The sequence below is a fragment of the Dipodomys merriami genome, unplaced genomic scaffold, assembly GCF_024711535.1.
Source record: "Dipodomys merriami isolate MVZ:Mamm:240054 unplaced genomic scaffold, mDipMer1.0.p SCAF_10, whole genome shotgun sequence".
Taxonomy (NCBI): Eukaryota; Metazoa; Chordata; class Mammalia; order Rodentia; family Heteromyidae; genus Dipodomys; species Dipodomys merriami.
Genome location: NW_027202271.1, coordinates 24,440,677 through 24,461,069, shown reverse-complemented (window position 1 = coordinate 24,461,069; position 20,393 = coordinate 24,440,677). Strand labels below are relative to the sequence as shown.

The window sequence follows — 20,393 nt, the reverse complement described above, 5'->3', positions numbered from 1 at the left end:
CTCTCCCTCCCTCCCTCCCTCCCTCCCTCCCTCCCTCCCTCCCTCCCTCTCTTCCTTCCTTCCTTCCTTCCTTCCTTCCTTCCTTCCTTCCTTCCTTCCTTCCTTCCTTCCTTCCTTCCTTCCTTCCTTTTTCTTCCTTTCTTCCTTTCTTTCCCCCTTCCTCTCTCTCTCTCTTTCTTTTTTTTCCTTCCCCAGGCTATTGGTAGTATGTACTGGGATTGGTACTACTGCAGTATCAGCCATGCTCTGAAGGTCTTAAAAAGAATGCCATCAGGATAAAGGAAGATCACAGTTTATGCTTTCCCTAAGGTTATTTAGCTAATGGTTATTAAGTACATGTATTTAGTTACTTATCTAAAAATTTTGCATGTTTTAAATCATTTTGGCATATGATTAACAGTTCTAATTATTAAATGCAAATTTCTGGTGAGATTTAACTCTTTGAAAGTGAACCTTCCCTAGTGACTAAATTATATACTCTAAACATAAAGCACACAAAGAATTTTCTTTTAAGTTTGATATTTACATATTAACAATGGATCCAAATGGCTTGCTCTGTTTTATCTGTGTTCATATTTGGATGATAGATGATGGTATTCTACCATAATTATGGATTATACAAATTTTTCTTAGGTTATGACTATGATAATTGATTATCCACTAGTTTAATGATGCTAAAAATGACACTGAACTAGATTTTGAACTATTTGTCTCATGTCACAAACCTAAAATTAATAGCAAGTTTGGCTTAATAATAAGGTAGATGTCATTTAATGTGAGTCAGGCCTCTTAAAAGCCCATCTCTTTTTAAGAATATAAGTTTTTGATAATTAACTGAGAAATCAAATATGTTTTGAGATTTTATTTTTTAGCTTTAAATAGAATTAATTACTACCCACAAATATCTTACCAATGTGACAAGACACTCAAATAAACTTAATTTGAAATTGTAATTGGGAAAAAACACAGGAACATTATTAATTTATTCAAAAGATATTGGTATTCAGAATCAACTTCTCCCTGTGGAGTCATCAGATGGCTATTCAGAAGTTTACGTATAACTTAGAGTTCAGTGGAATCATTGTTAATTCTCTTTAATTAAAGGTCTGAAATTTATTGTTTGATACCACTAAGAGATTTGGTGAAAATCATTTTTTATTAATTAAATTTATTGAATGCACTTTCTTTTTTTGTAAGTTTGTAAGAACTGAATATTTGTTTAATTCAAGAATGCGCTAGGAAATGAGCTGGTTGAAAGCAACTTGGTCACAAACAAGTTAGTCAAGATAAGAATTTGATTAAAAGTTTGTGAAAAATAAATAGACTACTTCCTCCCCCAATTTTGGTAATCTTAGTAAAACTATTTTTTAGTTTATTATCCATAGTACAAATAATTTACTGTGAACATTTACAGAATAAAGTTTTTCTTTTTTAAGTTCTACCATGTAATAGTATATTAGCTAAATAATGCACTATTGCCATAACTAACAAAAAATTAATGTGATTCTACTCACATGAATTCAGGACCATATATTAACATAGCAATTACTAAGAGACTGAGTTTGGAGAACTAAATGTGACTTTGAGTTGTATAATTATTTTTGTGATGTTCAGATTTCTGAGCAAATAGAAAGTGATGAAACTAGTTATATTGATCATCAAAAATGATTTTATTTCAGTGATACTTGTTGAATTATCAGATTATTGAGTGAAAGCAAAATTTATGTAATTTATATCTTTCTGTCTGATATATAGAACATGATATATAGGAACAGAATTAATTAAACACTAACATAGAAGAACTGAACAGTAATAGGTTAGGGACACAGGTCATTTCAAATGAGTATATTGGACTTTCAGTTACCATTTAACTGTAAATAAATGAATATAAAGTGACTGGGGTAAAAATGTTAGACAGGCTCACACTCAATAGAACTAATTAATATTCATTATGGTATTGTCTGTTTCAAAACTGGAAAGTAGATGAAATGGGTCATCTTTTGAAGTAATGAGTTCTTTGTTATTAGAAATAACAAAGGCAAAATTAAGGAACTATTTAATGAGTAGGCACCAAAGATTTATGTATTATCTGGTGATTTAAAATTTCCCAAAGAAAGTTTATAGAACAATAGTTCTAAAGTATGTGACTATACATTGTGTTCAACATATCCAATGATGTGTTTCAAGTAAAATAAGAAGCTAAGCATGTCCTTGTGTTTTAGGACTGTTTATATTTTTCATATGCTAATATGCATTGTGAATTTCAACAAAAGAAATGGATTTTAGGTGTTTTCAAAACTTTTTTGACTTTGTTACCCTTTATTCACGCCCTACTATTTAACCCATCCAGTTAGATACCCATCAGCGGCTAAATACACAACAGACCAAATGTTATATAAAACTTCTTCCAATGGGGCACTGTTGGCTCCTGCCTGTAATCCTAGCTACTCAGGAGGCTGAGACCTGAGGATTGGGGCTTAAATGTGGGCAGGGAAATCTGAGAGACTTATCTCCAATTAACCATCAGAAAACCAAAATTGAGCTGTGGCAAAAAGTGGTAGAGGCTAGGGCATTGAGCACAAAAAAAAGCTCAGGGGCAGTGCCCAGGCTCCGAGTTCAAGCTCTGAATTCAAGCCTCACATCTGCTAACAAAAACAAAAACAAAAAACAAAGAAACAAACTCCCCTACCCCCAAAAAAATCTTCTTCCAGCTTTGAGGTTATTTGAATATAATCATTTTCTCAAAGGTGAACTGCTAATTTGAAAGAAGATAAAATAAGCATGATAGGTAGCAATAATTAATGATAAGAATACCATCTATGCATAACACAAATCTTTTAAAATCACAATGATTTAAGTTTTAAAACATGACAAGATCCAAAATACTACTACTTTAAACAAGATGTTCTGCTCATAAAATTGTGAAATAGTATTCAGATTTCACTGCAAGAATTCATGAAGCATGAAAATAGGATCTGCTCAAGCTTCTTACTGTGTCCCAATCCCGGCATCCAAGATGGCAACAAAAAGGGAAAGAGAGGTTACGGTTTCTTGTTTTTAGAAGTCCATCCTGGAAATTGTACACAATTCTTCTGCAGTTAACCATGCTTCTCCTCCTTGTGGCAAATCCCCAAGGGAGAAGCAGTTTGAAGGAGGAAAAATTTATCTTTCCTCATAGTTTCAGAGGTTTCAGCGAAATGCTGGTTGAATCAATTTCAGTTTGAGTTTAAGGTAAAACAGAATATCATGGACCGTGGCTGTGACAGAGGCTATTTACCTCTTAGGGCCAAGGAAGCATGGAGACAAAGTCAGAGAGGGCTGGGCTGCATCTTTCGAAGGCCTTCCCTCAGTGTACTCCTTCCTCCCCCTCTACCTTCCCTGCTACTTCTTATCTTCTTCCAATAATACCCTAATACGATGCATACACCAAGGATTATTGCTTTGAGGATGTCAAATCACTCATGATGTGATCATTTCCTCAAAACCCCACTACTAAACGTTCCTGAAACAGGTACCATGCCTTCGGCACCTTTGAGGAGACTTTATATCCAAGCCAAGATGGCTCTTTTGGCATTAGTTTGGCTCAAGCAGTAACTACAAATGTCTGGGCTTGGTTTCTTCTGAATGATTTGCTTATACAGAGATTAAGAAACTCCATTTCTGCCCTGTGTCAGTAGATCACGCCTGAAACTCAAGCTACTCAGGAGGCTGAAATCTGAGGATTGTGGTTTGTAGCCAGCCCAGCAGGAAAGTCCATGAGACTCTTACTTTCAATTACAAAAAAAAAAAAAAGCCAGAAGTGGAGCTGTGGCTCAAGTGGTAGAGCACTAGCTTTGAGCAGAAAATAGTACCCGTTCAAGTCCCAGGACTGGCATAAGAAAAAGAAGAATCTCTATTTCTATAAAATAAAGATGTGGATGTGAGAGAATGATCTCTCCTTGCTTTCAGGTAATATTTTCAAGGGAAATTCTCCTGATGAGAATATTATCTCCACAATTAAAACTGTGTTCCCTTTTCTTATTCCTTTATGTATGTAAGCATGTATGTATTTATGTATGTATGTAAGACCAATGGAAAATCTACCAAAGGATAAAATGTTAAAACATTTCAGAGGGTGAGTGAAAGAGAGAGAGAGAGAGAGAGAGAGAGAGAGAGAGAGAGAGAGAGAGAGAGAGAGAGAGAGAGAGAGAGAGAGAGAGAGAGAGAGAGAGAGAGAGGAGAGAGGAATATAATGAAGAGATCAACACAGGCTTAGGTAACACATAATGCATCTTGCTGTGAGTCCAAGCAGAATAGCATTTTGCATTAGAGGTGAGATGTTTAGGCCACTGGGAAATCAATATGTACTCAAACAGGAAGTTATATGGTCTTCCTGCTTTATAAGCACTCAAATATCCATAAAATATTTCCTTTACGGTGGCATTGCAACTTTTTATATTTGCATAACACGAATTCCTAGCTTAAAACTGTTTCTCAATTTTCTTTGATTTCAAAGTTTCTGACATTCTGTCTATCTCAATTTTTATGTTTTCTCTAAGCATTTATCACTCAGTCATATTGCCAGTTCATTTTCTCACTCAACACATCATTTCACATTTCTTACTTTATAAATATAAATAACTATTTTATGTTAACTAATAAATAGGAATATGTTTTTCTACATAAGGAGGTGTTTATTGTGATGCTAAATATGGACAAAAGATAGCACTGGGTTTCTACATCATGTGGTACACAGATTGTAAAATTTGAAGCCCCAGGAAACAGAAAAATTTCTACAACAAAATGCAAATATGAGCCAAGTGGGCATGGTGTTATCTGCTTGTCGGGACATAACACTCATCATCAAGTAATAATTTGCTTTCCATTGCTGAAAACATAGGTGTTATAATCCTGTATCTAGTTGTCAGAGCTTCAACTCAGGGTGCTGTATTATGAAATGGAAAGCATGTTGAAAATTGTCCAAAGAATGTAGACAAGAAGCTTGGATTTTACTGAACTTTCATCAATTCTGCTACTTACCACAGCTCTGCATATGTTCCTTTTTAACAGTTTCGGTAACTGACACTATATTCAAAATAGGTACAGAGTACCTTTTCTCCATTAATTTTCTTTAAAAGTAAAGGAAAGAAAGTTCTATATGCCCAAATAGCAAAACTCCCTTTACTCCCTCCCTCTTTCCTCCTCCCTCTCTCCCTCTTCCGTCCCTTCCTTCTTTATCCTTCTTTTGGAGGTAATTGGTTTTGAAGTTAGAGACATGCACTTGTTACAAGGCACTCTATCACTTAAGCCACACCATCAGTCCTTTTTGATATTTTAAAATATTTTTATTGTAAAGATACTATACTGCTATTATTTCTTGAATATGATTTTACATTTCTTCCCTGTGATGTTAACCAGCAACCTAACCTTCCTATTTAGGTTTGCTAAAAAGCTAGAATGACTGACATGTACCACCACATTCATCCTTTTATTGGTTGAGATGGGGTCTGGCAAACTTCTTGTCATGTCTGGCCTCAAATAATGATCCTCCTGGTTGTAGCTTCCCAAGTAGCTAGAACTTCAAGAGAGAGACATTGTGCCAGGTGGCTTTATATATTTCTATGAAATTTTTTGTCTTTCTGCTGGTCCTGGGATTTGAACTGAGGGCCTGGGTGCTGTCCCTGAGCTTTTATGCTCAAGACTAGTGCTCTACCATTTGAGCCATAGCTACACTGCTGGCTTTTTGGTGACTAACTGGAGGTAAGAGTCGCAGTGAACTTCCATGTCCAGACTGGTTTGAACTGAGATGTTTCAACTCTCAGCTTCTTGAACAGCTAGGATTATAATTTTGAGCTACCAATGCTCAGGTCTATGAAATCATTTATATATATATATATATTCTATTTTGAAAGTACAGCTCAGAGTCCATTTTTTTCACCTTACAGCAAGACAATGCTACACCCTAAAAAGCATGAGGCATACCCATCTCTCTCTAATTTTTCCTAATACAGTTATTTAAGGTCATTATTATTTTTGCCACATGTGCTTTCTACTACCATACTCCTCTCCCCATTGTAAATACAACATCTACCACAACCTGCAGCCCTAGGGGATTCTTCATTGCCCAGCCTCTTAGATCTCAGTTTCATCATCTACCCTCCAGGCCAAATCTCCTGTCTCATTCACCTGTTAAGCTCAACATCCAGCCATTTACTTTGTCCAGGCCAGTGCTCCTTGTTAGCTTTCCTGCTTCTATAATGATGGGCTGTCCCCTCTCATCCAAGTGTGGAGCTTCAAAGTCATGCCAGCTCCTGTGATGCAAACAGGCATCCTGCTTATTCTAGGTACCTTGACCACAGTGTTGTTCTTTCTAAATCATTTGTTCTAAGAACATAGCCTTTATTCTTGTCCCGGTTTGCCTTCATGTGTTGTTTTCTCCCAGAGGATGTGGTCTTTCTATGCATATCGTTATTGAACAGTCAGCCATTACATTCTTGTTTAGTCCCATGGTCTGCTCTAGATTGGTTCATATAGGCAATTGTACTTTGATACAGTGCATTTATTTCTTCTGTTCTGAAGTTGATTCTTTAAGAAACACAGAATCATATACAATTGAAAGTGTATTTTTGGGGGGTGGGGTTGATAATACATACTACAATATACTACAGAGTGTAATTTTTCTCAGGGCAATACCATGTCTTCTTTGTATCTATATCCCCACAGTCTTTTTTGGGTTCCACAAAGCAGAAGTGCATGAATGAATTGATGAGCAATACTATCTGTATTTGTAGATCTTAGTTGTGAGGAATTGGCCGAAATCTACTTAGTTACCTTGAGAATCGATTACTAAAATCACTTCTTCCAGTGTACTTTATTTCAGGTTTTAAGCCTGTGAGATGTTCGGGAAATAAAATAACTACATTAATTTTGTTTTGCTAAAAAATGGTCAGTATCTTTTTCATTATCCAAATAGCCATGAACTAAGGACCACTGAACAAAAAATAGGGGCATGGCAAGTTCAAGATTGCTTTTGCAGATTATTTTATCATTCTGAACCAAATTACCCACAAATTTAGCATCTTAAAACAAAGCACATTTATTGATCTGATAATTCCTGTGGGTCAGGAGTCTCAACATGGTATAAGTAGGCTCAGTGCTTCAGGGTCTCACTGAGCTGCAACCTATGTAGTGACTGCATCTTTGGTCTCATCAGAAGCTCATCTGAGTATCAATTTGTTTTCCTGTTCACCTCGGCTATTGGCAGAATTCATTTTCATGCAATGGTATGACTAATCCATAAAATAAAAGGTGATTTTTGGGGGGCAGGGCAGAGGAGGAGGTGAGGCATTGACATTATAGTTATAAGATTTACAGGATGAGAGATGCTATTCTCCTAATTTTGATTTTTTTTAAATTTTCAGTAAAAAGAAAGAGTGAACATTTGTATCTCTAAGAGCCACTGATTTAATTAGTGTACTGTTAATTTTATCTTTTAGTGTGAATGAATCGTTTAGATGGAATGAGACATTATCATTCAGAGAATAAGTTCAAAGATTTTTTTCCTTAACACCTACATACAATACCCTGCATTTCTTAGTTTAAAATTGTCCTAGTTCCTATTTAAATTTATCTCATTATTTATAACTGTAACCATCAATAAAAATGGCACTAATAATTCCAGGTTACCCTATAATTTGATGGTGGAACTTGAAGGTGATAAGGCCTAGGAAAATGCTCTATTAACTAGAACCTTCACAGAAGGCAAACCTTTTACAGTTGGTAGGCTAAGTTCAAAATTATCTTTTGCTTTCTTATCTTTGTGTGGTGATAAGGATTGAACCCAGGGCCTTGCATATATCATTATATATGCAACCCAGGGCCTTGCATTATATCATTAGTTACATCCCCAACTTCCTGGAATTCTCATTTCTTGAATTTTTCAAACAAGTTCTCTGGCATGACAGAAAATAAGTTGATTATAAAAAATACTCTGAATTTAGATCCCATAAAGTCAGTGTTACATTATTATAATTAATGTTCTCCTGGAGAGGTGCTAGTGGAATTTTAAGCATAATGGATAAATATGTTCTTATTAGAGTTCTTACTTGCAAATTTATGTTAATATGAGTCACAGTCCAAATGATAAAGAGGAAGTTTCCCAGAACACCTTGAAACATTTGTTTTTAAGAGTCTCTCTTTCTCTCCCTCTACCTCTCTCTCATTCTGTTATCTCCTTCCTCCTTTCCTTTCCTTTCTTTCTTCTCTTCATCCCTTCTTCCTTTCCTCCCTCTTTCTCTTCCTTTTCACTCCACCCCTTCCTTCAATCTCTCCTTCCTCTTCATCTTTTTCCTTCTTAGTTTCTTCCTTTTTTATTTTTTGCAAACAAGGGTATTAAAAGATAATAATGTTCTATGGAAAGATAAAAACTCAAACTTACATTCTGGAAAATAACTTTTATTTAACTATATATACATTTTGTTTTCTTTTGATTCCTTGATCACTTCCAAGATGAGCTATTAAAAAAAATCAGTAAAAGCAGATAGCATCTAATAAAAACATCAAAGCTTTTGAGGGTACTTATTATATTTTTGATACTTAATCATCAGTGTGAAATATGGATATCCTACTTTCTATCTTGAGACAGTGGGAAGACATTTTTATCTTACCTAAGTACTGAGTTCAAATTATAGTAAGATGTGTCAAAGCCACATTTAATTGTGTGAGGGTGTGCATTTGTATAAAACCTAATAAATTAAATGTTATCCTTATAGATAAGTCTTAAGAAAAGGAAAGATCAGAGAAAAAATAAAAGGACCTCATCATTGAATGACTATCTAATGTGATAGGCAATAAAAAAATTTACTTCTTTTACCAATTAGAGAAGGTACTGATATTTTCTCCAAACTGTGCAAATAGGTACATCCACTGATTGCACGTTTTCAGAGTGAAAAGAAAGGGCCTCTGTTTTACATCTCTTTGTAAAAAAAAAGTATATTTGAAAATTGTTAATGCTGTAACGACAGATAATCTAGTCTCACTCTTTCATTTCACATATACCTGACACATCAAGTGGATTTCTGAATCTAGAGAAAACTGATTAAATTGGAATCCATCTTTTCAAGTAGAAGTTCTTACTTTGTTTTCCCATTCATTTATTCACAGACTCATCAGCTGTTCAGTGAGCACCATATTTAGTAGGGTTGAACATGAGATGGTACAGTTAAACTTATTTTTTTTATTTACTTTGAGTTTTCTTTCTCTTTACTTCCTTCCCTGAGTTTTGTATCCTTTCATCTCTTTTCCTTGTTTTCTTTCTTTCTCCTGATTCCTTTCATATTCCTTGCTCTGATAGACAATATTTTGAATACTTAGAATTCCTAAAGATAGAGGGGGTAGGTGAGTAGAAAAATACACAATGAATACTATTCACTGGGTTTAAGTAAGAACCAACAAGGGAATAAATGCAGATGTTATAATTGGATTTTCCCATGGTTTCATGATCTCTTGAAATAAATTTAAGGTTTTAACATATTATGATAATATGAATTATTAGCATTCAAAAACCATACATTTGCTACCATTTTATAAATTCTTCATGTTGATATAAACCAATAGATGCACCATAGTGCATAGCATGGTATGTGCATCATTGTCTCAAGTGTAATGGGATCCAAGACATAATGAGAAATATTGGTCTGTTGGGGCAGGAGAAATGAAGGCAAATGCATAGTTTTTCTTTTTTGTCAGTCATGGGGCTTGAACTCTGGGCCTGGGCACTGGCCCTCAGCTCTTCAGCTCAAGTCAAGCACTCTACCACTTGAGCCACAGCACCACTTCTGGTTTTCTGGTGGTTTATTGGAGATAAGAATCTCAAGGACATTATAAATATGTTAAAAACCATAGCAAGAAAGAAAAAACAACTTGTGTCCCTATCATGGGGCTCATTTAGTTCAACATCATCTTATCTAGTCATATGTACAAAGCTTTTGACTTTTTCTGCTTGTCCTAAACATATACAGATACTAGTTATTGCAAATAAGGGAAACCATAGGACCTATGTTTCTTTGGGCCTGGCTTACTTCATTTAATACCTCAGATCTCAGCCTCCTGAGTAGCTAGGATTATAGGTGTGAACCACCAGCACCTAAATGCAGTTTTTTATTTTTTATTTTTTAAAGAATTCAACAATGCACAGTGTAACCCCCGTTTTCACTATATTTGATGTCAGTATAACATGTGGAGTAGATGGGGACAAACAAGTCGTTTAAGGATTCAGGTGGACCTGTTGCAACAATGAGACGTACAAAATGTCATGTCAAAACCAGCTTTACAATGCCGGTGTGGGGGGGGGAGGGGGGTATAATTGGGTGGGGGGAGGGGGGTAAAATTGGGTGGGGGGAGGGGGGAGGCGGGGAAGGGAAGTGAAGGGTAAACAAAGGAGGAGGCTGCAATGCTTGGTAAGAAATGTATCCATTATCCTGCCCATGTAATTGTAGCCCCTTTGTACAGTATGTTCTCAAATAAAATAAAATACAATTAAAAAAAAAAAAAAAAAAAAAAAAAAAAAAAAGAATTCAACAATGGCAAGTAAGACTTATGTGAAATTTTTGTTTCATTTTTACCATGCAGGATAAAGTGCTCCTTTACAAGATCATTGTCCTTTTAATTCCAGGCTAAATGAAGTTTGAATATCACGCCACAAATTTGCTTAATGAGTTTGGAATGAGAAGTATACAATGATTTTGATTCTTAAAAGTTTTTTGCGGGGGGAAAGTTTTTTTATCTATCCAGATGTTGGTAAATTTATGAAATGTAATAAAATTGCACAGGGAGTAGGCACTAAAAATGCCTTCCGGGACAGTTGTCAGATTCTCAGTGTGAATTCATGAAATGGGAAACCAGAAGCTGTTCTGAGCTGTACTCATTACGTAATAGATAGTAAACATGTGTTTCCGACAAGTGAATAGTTAGCAAATTAGGCATCTGGATGAAGTGGAATTTTGTATCCTTAATTGCATAATTCACGCCTGAACATCTGCCAGAGAGAGAAAAAAAAAGAGAGCAAAGATAACACAGAGTCTGAAGAAGGATATATGCTGATAAGATGGGAATGCTAATGAGGTATCTAACAAGCATTTGAATTCAAATCTGTAGTATATTTTCCACAACTAATACTATTTCTGTAATTATCCAGAATATTTAGATTTGCATAAGAGGTATTCTAAGGATATGGAATTCAGCTGATTATGAAGGATGAGATTAAATGTGCTTGACTTTACATTTTACCATTGGAAAGTTGTTATGAGCATGAAAAACGCAATATATGCCAGGGATTCGATTAGTATCCCATGGAATAGGAGGAATTGAAAATACATTCCTGGAAATATTTTCATTTAATCCAAGGTTTCTTTATTACATCTGGAAGCACTAGATTTGGTAAACATTTAACTTTATAAACTTATTGATGCCATCCTCTCTCTTTCTCTCTAACTAATAAACCTCTTTTTCCTCTATTCTCCCTTCACTAAGTTAAGTAAACATAAACATCCACCATCAGTCAGATATCCTGAATACTTCGACCTTAAATAAGCGAGAGAATCTAACCAGTAATAATGTTGGATGAAAACCAGGTCAGGAAGGTATGATGAGATTCAAAACAATGTATAATAGTGAAGAAGCAAAGCCTTGTATCATTTGCCTTAATCTTATGCAATCTTAAATCATACAGATGAAGTCTCAGAGTTTTCATTGGTGAAAGTGAGCATGATATCATTATTGGGGAATGAATGATACAGTTTATTTCAGTAAAATAAATTTGGCACTCAAAAGTGTTACGTTTCCTTGATATTCAACTTTTCTTACTGCTTATTTGCAGTAGAATTTTTAGGTAACAGAAGTAGAACATGACTTATTTATTTAGTGCCCGTCCTGAGGCTTGAACTCAGGGCCTCACATGATTTTGCTCAAGAGGGATGCTCTACCACTTGAGCCATGTCTCTTCTTCTGGCTCTTCGCTGGTTAATTGGACATCAGATTCTTATGGACTTTGCTGCATAGGCTAGTTTTGAACTGAAATTCTCAGATCTCAGCCTCCTGGATAGCTAGGATTACAGTTGTGGCCCTCTAGCACCCAGTTTTATTAATTATTAATTATTTAGTTAAATGATTGCTTTATGTTCCTTGGAGTCTTGTGAGCTGTAAACAAGTGAGAAGTCAGTATCAGGAAAACAATGCTTGATCACAGAAGAGAGTTTTGGAGTGATTCTCCAACGAAGAGCTTTGTTCTATACATTTGCTTACAATAAGCATTTGACAATAGAGTCTCTTTATTTAACCACAGCTTGAAAATCTACTAATTTTGTTCCATAAAATCCCAAGCTTATTAATGAGGAAAGTGAGTGCCATAGATGTTACATCATTTATCCATAGGAAAAGAAATATAAACCCCCCCAAATGAATATATATATATATATATATATATATATATATATATACATATGTATGTATATATATTTGGTGGATTCTGTTCATCAGAGAAAAAGACAGAAAGGTCATCTAAACAGAGAGATGAGTGAACAACTTAATGAAGAGTGAGAAGAATAAGAAGTAAGTTGAAGCTTTAGGCAGATGATAAGTCTATTGGCTAAAACCCCAGTGGAGAGAGATCAGGACTGTTTTCATGAGGGTGGCAGGCATCCTGCTGCTGACATAGGAAGAATAATACAGCTGAGGTTGGGTGCTTGGGAAAGTCTGTGTTAGCTGGTTGGCAGCCTTGGCTGTTGCTGAAGGATGATGGAAGCAAAGAGTGAAGGTAACTAAATAGCTGTGGCTCCCTGGCGCCGTCCCTATGATTTAAAGCATCTAAGAAGAAACTTTTGAGCATTTCAGGGGAAAAAATGCCTGGAGGAGAAGATAGAGGATGGTTGAGGCCACTACAAAACTCTGTTAATACGTCATTTTGAGGTGGCCAATTTGTGTTTATCTTGTCGATTTATATACATCAGTGTTACTGCTTTTTGGTAAGCTTCACTTGTGGTCTGTTTGTGTCTACTCTGGCTTGATCAGAACCAGACTGTTTTTGAAGAGCCAAGGCATACCCAGCTGCCACTTAACATAGAGAATATGTTTAAGGTACTAACTGGAGCATGAACTACAGAATAGGAACAATCAAAAAGCTCTCCCATGGGGAAAAGTATCAGTTGGATGCTCATCTCCCTACCTGTGGGTAGTCACCTCGCTAGTGTGGAGTCTCTCTGAGTAAACTGAAATGTTTGAAACAGCAATGAAATTGTTGTTTTAATTGGTTTCTCAAACCTAGTACTTAGTAAATGTTTTTTTATTTTGCTCATAATTTTTTTCACGGGCATACATATAATACAATATATATTATAACAAAAGCTATCTCAACTGGGATCAGTGACTCATGCATATAATCCTAGCTACTCAGGAGGCTGATATCTAAGGATCATCGTCTATGAGATTCTTATCTTCCATTAACCACCATAAAAAAGCTGAATGTGGAGCTGTGACTCAAGTGGTAGAACACCAGCTTTGAGCAAACAAACTAAGGGATTAGTTTAAACCCCAGTGCTTGCTCCCAACTCCAATAAAAATAAATAAGTAAATAAAGTTATCTCATCGCCAGATTGTGCATATAAAAAATAGGCAATATCTTTGTCCTCTTGAGTGTTCACTAAGATAGAAGGAGGACAATAAATCCAACAGGAAAAATGGTTGCCTCTCTGTCATTGAAGTCTCAGCTTAAATGTCTCACTAATAAAACCTTCCTAGAGTCTCAATCTAAAGATGCTCTTCTCCTTTAAACTCTAATATATCATGTCAGTTCCCAAGAAAGACCTTTTCCAACTGGTCCTTAAAATATTTCTGAGACAAATACGATTTTAAAAATTGCTGTAATATTTATCCCTTCCTATATTTTTATGAATTTGCTTGGTTTATTATCTAGTAACTTCCCTGGAATAAAATCTCCAGGGGAGGAGGCATATTATCTTGCTCACTCATAGACAAACAGATCCACAATAAATATTCAATGCATGAAGGAGTATTTTTTCTACCCTCATAACTTTAAGTACTGTCTGAATACTGAGCATCCCTAAATTTTATCTCTATGATTTATAAGTTCCTCTCTTATGTCTTTATTAAGCACCACATGAATATATCTGATTGCCTACTTCTCACTTCTTGACTGTCTGATATTCTTCCCAAACTTAACACTTTTAGAGTAGAACTCTTTTATTTTGCCCTTCTCCTCTCTTGTCAAGATTTCTTCTAAAATCTTTCCAGTTTAATAAATTTTTACCGTTATCTACCTACATATTTAAATCAAAACTCATAGATCCAACTTAATGCCTAGTCCATCACATCTGCCTAGAAGATACTCATGTATATACATCTACATACATATATATCCACTTCTCTCTGCTCTGTGATACAGACATCTTTCACATGAACTACATACTGCAGCAATCTTCTGTATTAGCTTCCTATTGCTGCTGTAGCAAATTATTACAAATGGAATTACAAGAAGAGTAATTGCTTGTTTTATAGTTTTGGAAGTCAGAAGTGCAGAATGGGCTGCACTAAGCTAAAATCAAGGTCTCTGCAAAACTTTGGGCCTTTTTGAGGTGCCAGGAAAGAATGCATTTCTTTGCCTTGTCTAGTTTCTGCACTCCTAGGCTGTCTTGAAGCTACCTGTTTTTCTTGGTTTGTGACCTCAGGCGCATATGTAAATCTTGCAGTATAGCAAATTCCAATTTCTTTAAGCTTCCTTTGTCATATTACCTTTTCCAAAGGACTTTAGCAAGGTTCTTATAAAGATCCTTATCATTATAGGGGGCTCACCCAGAGAAGAAACTTCATTGAGCCTCCTTTGTCAGGTAACATACTATATTTACAGGATCTGGGAATCAAAAAGTGGACATCTGTATGTACACGTGTGCAGGGGTGGGGGTGTATGTCTACCATACCATATCTTTCTTGCTTCCACTTTTACCTTATTCTAAGCCATTTTCTTCAAGTAGACAATAAGCTGTCTTACAAACCTGCATCAGATCTTGATTCTTCCCTTATAATAAAGCTGAGAAGGACTGGGAACTTCTTGCTCATAGCAATAGAATGAAGGAGGTTCTTAAAATGACTGAATCGTAAGGTTTTCAATATTCAAACACAGGCGAAAGTCTTCCCTTAGTTTAAAACTATAAGACATATATCTATATATCTATATAATCATATCTATATCTATCTATCTATCTATCTATCTATCTATCTATCTATCTATCTATCTATCTATCTATCTATCTATCTATCTATCTATCCTAGTTATTGCAAATAAGGGAAACCATGTCTGAGACAAGCAGAAAAGGTCAGATAAGTTGATGTTAGGTGAAATGAACCCCAAGATAAGGACTCAAATGTTTTTTTTTCTTTCTTGCGATTGTTTCTAACGTATTTATAAGATGATTTCTTTGTTGCTTTGTATGTCCCTCCCCCACGGTATAACCCCTGCTTTCACTGTATTTGATGTTGGTATAATTTGTGGAGGGGAAGGGCAAAAACAAACAATTTAAAAGGGATACAGGTGGACCCATTGCAACAATGAGATGTACAAGTTGTAATGTTGAAAAACGAACTTTACAACTTTGACTGGGTGGGGCAGGGGGGGTGGGGAGATGGGAAGGGATGGGAAGGCGAAACAAAGGAGGAGGCAACAATGCTTGATAAGAAATGTACGCATTACTTTGCCCATGTAATTGTAACCCCTCTGTACGGTATTTTCACAATAAAAAAATAAAAAATATAAGACAAACTTGGGAAGAGAATCCTCTACCACTTTCAGTTAACATGCTATAGAAGGAATGCTTTTTAAAAATGAAATAATGTTGCAAATCAGGATTTTAGAATCATGAGTTAATAATTGGTGGTAGAATGTCAGCCATAAACAAGCAAACTGAGTTCAAATCCTGGTAACCTCACCCAAAAATTATCATTAGCGTTTACACTGCATTGTAATTCTAATTTTAGTTCCACATATGTACATACCTGGTATAATTTGTCACCTATTTAAGAATGTCTTTTTCATGTGGAGACATAGCTCCACTTTCAGCCTTTTGGTAGCTAATTGGAGGTAAGAATTTCATGGATTCTTCTATGTGGGCCTGCTTTGAACCATGCTCTTCGGACTAGCTAGTATTACAGGTGTAAGCCCTGAGGGCCCAGCATCTCATTAACTTATATCTTTTATTTCTTATTGAGTCTATTCTGTGACCCAATGACTTGTATTTTCTTGAAGGTCAGCAAAGGACTTTTCTTATATCTTTTCTCCCTAGCCTTTTGGAAGCATTTGACCCAGTAACCCACAGCATCCTTGTCTCTGCTGCTAATTTAATGTCTGTACCCAGCATTGTTCTGATTCTCCTGCCTCTCTGAGCACCCCTTCTCTTTTGCTGTTACTCCTCTCTTTTAAAACTGAGTTTCATTGTTCATGACCTGTGTCTCTTGAAAGTTCATATAGATTCTGCCATTGTAGAAAATGGTTTCCTACTTTCCTCAGGCCAGTTACATCCTGAGTATATTCTCCACTTTTCCAAATACTTGGTAGATGTGTCCCATAAAATAGGGAGAGCACCATTCCAATGTGTCTAAATAAAATCTTCTCTCGTTTTCTTGATTTCAGTTATTGAATCATCCAGCTTCCTGTAATAAATATAAGTTGCACAAAGCTTTCAAATTTATCTTCTGAAAGTGAGGTTCCAATTACAGTTTCTTTCTTCCTTGCATTTCAAACTTGAACGCAGAGTTCCCAGCCACAGATATTACCAGCTTCTCACAGTAGTGAGGAAGATCAAAAGAGACATTGTAGATAAAGGTGACCAGCATTGTCTCTGGCACATAGAAACATAGTCAATGCATTATTCATGATTGTGACTAATTATATTATCCCCCAATCACTAATTTTATTAAGTCACATATTTTTTTGCCTTTCAAGTGTCATTTAAATGAGCTCCTATCTTCTTAGTTGTCATTCTTATGAAAGTATCTATTCCTTGATTATGATTCCAAATGACGGTATTTGTTTTTGAATGATGCGATTTACTTGGTTTCATGCCATCTTACACTAGAAGTAATAGCAGAATTAATGTGAATGGAACCAGAAGAACACTCAAGACATCTGTGTTTGTTTAGATGCCATCATGTGGGCAAACACTGGGTCCTTAGTTTGTCACCTCTATGTTGGAGATATAAAGGCACATTCTGATTATTTACCTTAGAGGATTTTAGTGAGCTTTGTTGAGATTTATCCTGAGAGGGGCTCCCTTGGAAGGATTCTGGCTTTTACCTCAGCTTTCAAGCCTTTCATTCTTATCCAAAAGCATAACCCCTAAGACAGGACCAGAATCTGTAAAGATAGAGCCTAAGTGCTTGAGAACACTTGGTGTATGACTTTGTTATGAAAGTTTAAAAAAAAAAACAGAAAAGCCAGTGAAATCAACTGTATATTATTAATGAATATCTTATTAGTGAGAAGAGAAACAAATATAGGCAGATATATGCAATACTATGCTCCATCCACAGAGTATTATCATGATTTTAAAATGGAGATGGGAGGGAAGGGATGGCAGGGGGAAAACAAAGGAGAAGGCAACAATGCTCCATAGGAAATATACTCATTACCTTGCGCATGTAACTGCAATCCCTTTGTACAGCAATTTTACAATAAAAAATGTAAAAAAAGGGCAAAGTGAATGGTATGCACACAAGGTGACAAGACATTTGTGTGAGTTGGCCACCTGTCGTGGCAGATCCAGCACAGGGGAAGCTGCAGGAAGCTGCACTGCCTAACGGCTCCTGTTTCTTGGCTGAATACATTATAGGATGTGTAGTGTGTTACCTCATGCCACTGGCATTTGGCCCAGTAAAGGAACACATGGAGAATAAAACTTGTTCAGAGCTGGATAAGGTGGCAGGTGCTTGTAATCTTAGCTACTTGAGAGGCTGAGACAGAAGGCTCATGGGTTTGGAGCCAGCCTGGTAATTTAGGCAGCTCCTCATTAAAAAATCCATTTCCTCTGAATAATCACATAATCAATTATCTTATATATCCATAAAATGTACTTAATACCACATGTGGTCTGGTGGGTCTCATCACGACTGATGGTTAATATATTTTTGTAAGACACTTGATAATACAATGTATATGTCTGAGAGAAACTTGCATTTTGATAGTGGTGCTATTTACCCTAATTTTTTATCTAGTTTTCTTTTCCTCATTGCACATGTACTCTTATAAAGTCTTATACATGGAAATATTACACTTAAAAATAAACTATAATTTATTAAGTGTGAGCACAGTGGCTGACACTTGTAATCTTTGTATACTAGGGAAGTGGGGATCAGGAGTATTGCAGTTCGAGGCTAACCCAGACAAAAAGTGAGATTCTTTCCCAACTAATTAAAAGCTGGACCTTTATCTGTCCAGGCAGCTATGCAGGGAGTATGAATATGAAGACATAGACCACTCTAGTCCAGGCATAAATGTGAAACTCTATCCTCAAAATAACTGAAGCAAAAAGGCTGGGGGCCCTGGTTCATGTGGTTAAACATCTACCCAGCAAGTATGAGGCCCTAAGTTCCAATAATACATACAATGGGAAAGTATTAAGTAAATGAAGGAAATTCTACTACTTGCTAAAATATGGTTTAAGCTTGCGTAAGTGAAAGATCAATAGAGAAAAAGACAAATACAGTATGTTTCCAGTTAGATGAGGTGGTCAAATGCATAGACACAGATAGAGAGGTAGTTATCAGGGACTGAGAGGCTAGGTGATAAAAATGGCTCAAGATGTTGGGGTGTCATATAGGAATAAGGATACCAACTCAAAAGGTACTTGGAAAGGCAAAATTTACTTCTTTGCCTTGATGTGCCATCAGCTAAAAATCTGGCACACAAGCACATAGACCAGGCAGACTGCCTTGCCCCCCTGCCTGGGTTGGTTGAGCTCAGGTTCACAATCTGCTCAAGATTGGCTAAGTAGAAGAGGTCACTATTGTAAGATGTTGAAATAAGACTAACAGTATACAAGTAATCTCAAAGCATACCCACATTCTCTGCTATCTCTTATACTATTGGTGTGTCTTCTGAGGTGTGCCTTAATTCCATCTTGGAACAACTAAAACAAAAACCTTCCTTATCCCAAAGCTGTTCATCTGTCCCTTTCTTTACTTGCTGAGTCAATTCTTTGTTTTCATGTCCAAAATGATCAAAATGGCAAACATCCAGATAAGTGTAATTTGCCATAAGATAAAAATGAACCTAATTGTCAAAGCCAGTGTTCTTCAAAAGGCAAGTCTCCACACATTACTTGATCACCAAGGGGTTTGTTAACAGCACTGGAACAAAGAATAGAATAGAATATCTGTGCATTACTCCTGATTGAAGCAAGTGTTGTTGGAACTTCTAGTTCATGCTAACTAAGCCAGCTGGCCATTGCTATGGTGGGCATGTAGCTACTGTATCTTGATGTCGTATTTTCTTAGGTTAATGTCCCATTCTGATAGATTGATGCCCATGACACACTGGTTATGAAATATTGTGAGTCACATAGAATGCTGCATGATGATATGAAATATACCTGTGACTGCATTGAAGATTGAAAAAGAACAGTAATGACACATTTTGTTATAGGAGAAAGTCTTAAGTGACCAGCAGAAAACTCTGTTTAGACAAACTGAAAGAACCAATATCCAGGACATTGGAAGCTTTAACTGTAGCACTGGCAATGAAGTTCTTGTAGCTATGGAAGGGGTCTTGACTCTGTGGAAGATGAGATCACCAGTTCAGAGAAACATAGTCTCTCTAGTGCCAAAGCACTGATGGAAGAGAATGACTGTGTTAATTCAGGAGGATGAAACCAGTTGACTCTAACCCAGCAAAATCCTGGAGTTTCTACATAGAGGGCTCCATCTGTGGTTTTAGATTTTATAATTTTTTCCTCAGATTTCTGTGTCCAGCTGAGTCTAGACCAATTTGCTATGTAATTTATCTAAACCTTTTCCTGAGTCAGCAGCTATAAATCTATCTTACTGTCCACTACAGTTCATGGCCAGTGTACTGGGACTATTTGGAGCTTAATCTCACTGGGTTATTAGTGCAGATCTCCCCAGAGAATGTAAACATTTTCATTTTCCTTGATTTTCATCCAAGCAAGCGAAAGTCTCCCTTCACAGATGGCACTTACTGGTGGCTGGCAGGCAAGTTGATGGATGGATTATTTTTTTAGCTCTGGCACTGTGCAATAGAGCATGGATGACAGTGTGGCTTTGGCAAACTTTCCATTAGGTTAGCTTTTAAAGGCTACTAGAGATGGCATTGGTGTGTGGTGGTGTGTGAACTCTGA

General features: G+C 36.2%; 1 protein-coding gene across 3 annotated transcripts in view; it reads left to right on the top strand.

The window, feature by feature from the left end:
- Positions 1–20,393, top strand: part of Tafa2 (TAFA chemokine like family member 2) — a 464,602-nt gene that overhangs the window by 338,900 nt on the left and 105,309 nt on the right. The gene's annotated exons all lie outside the window — the stretch shown is intronic.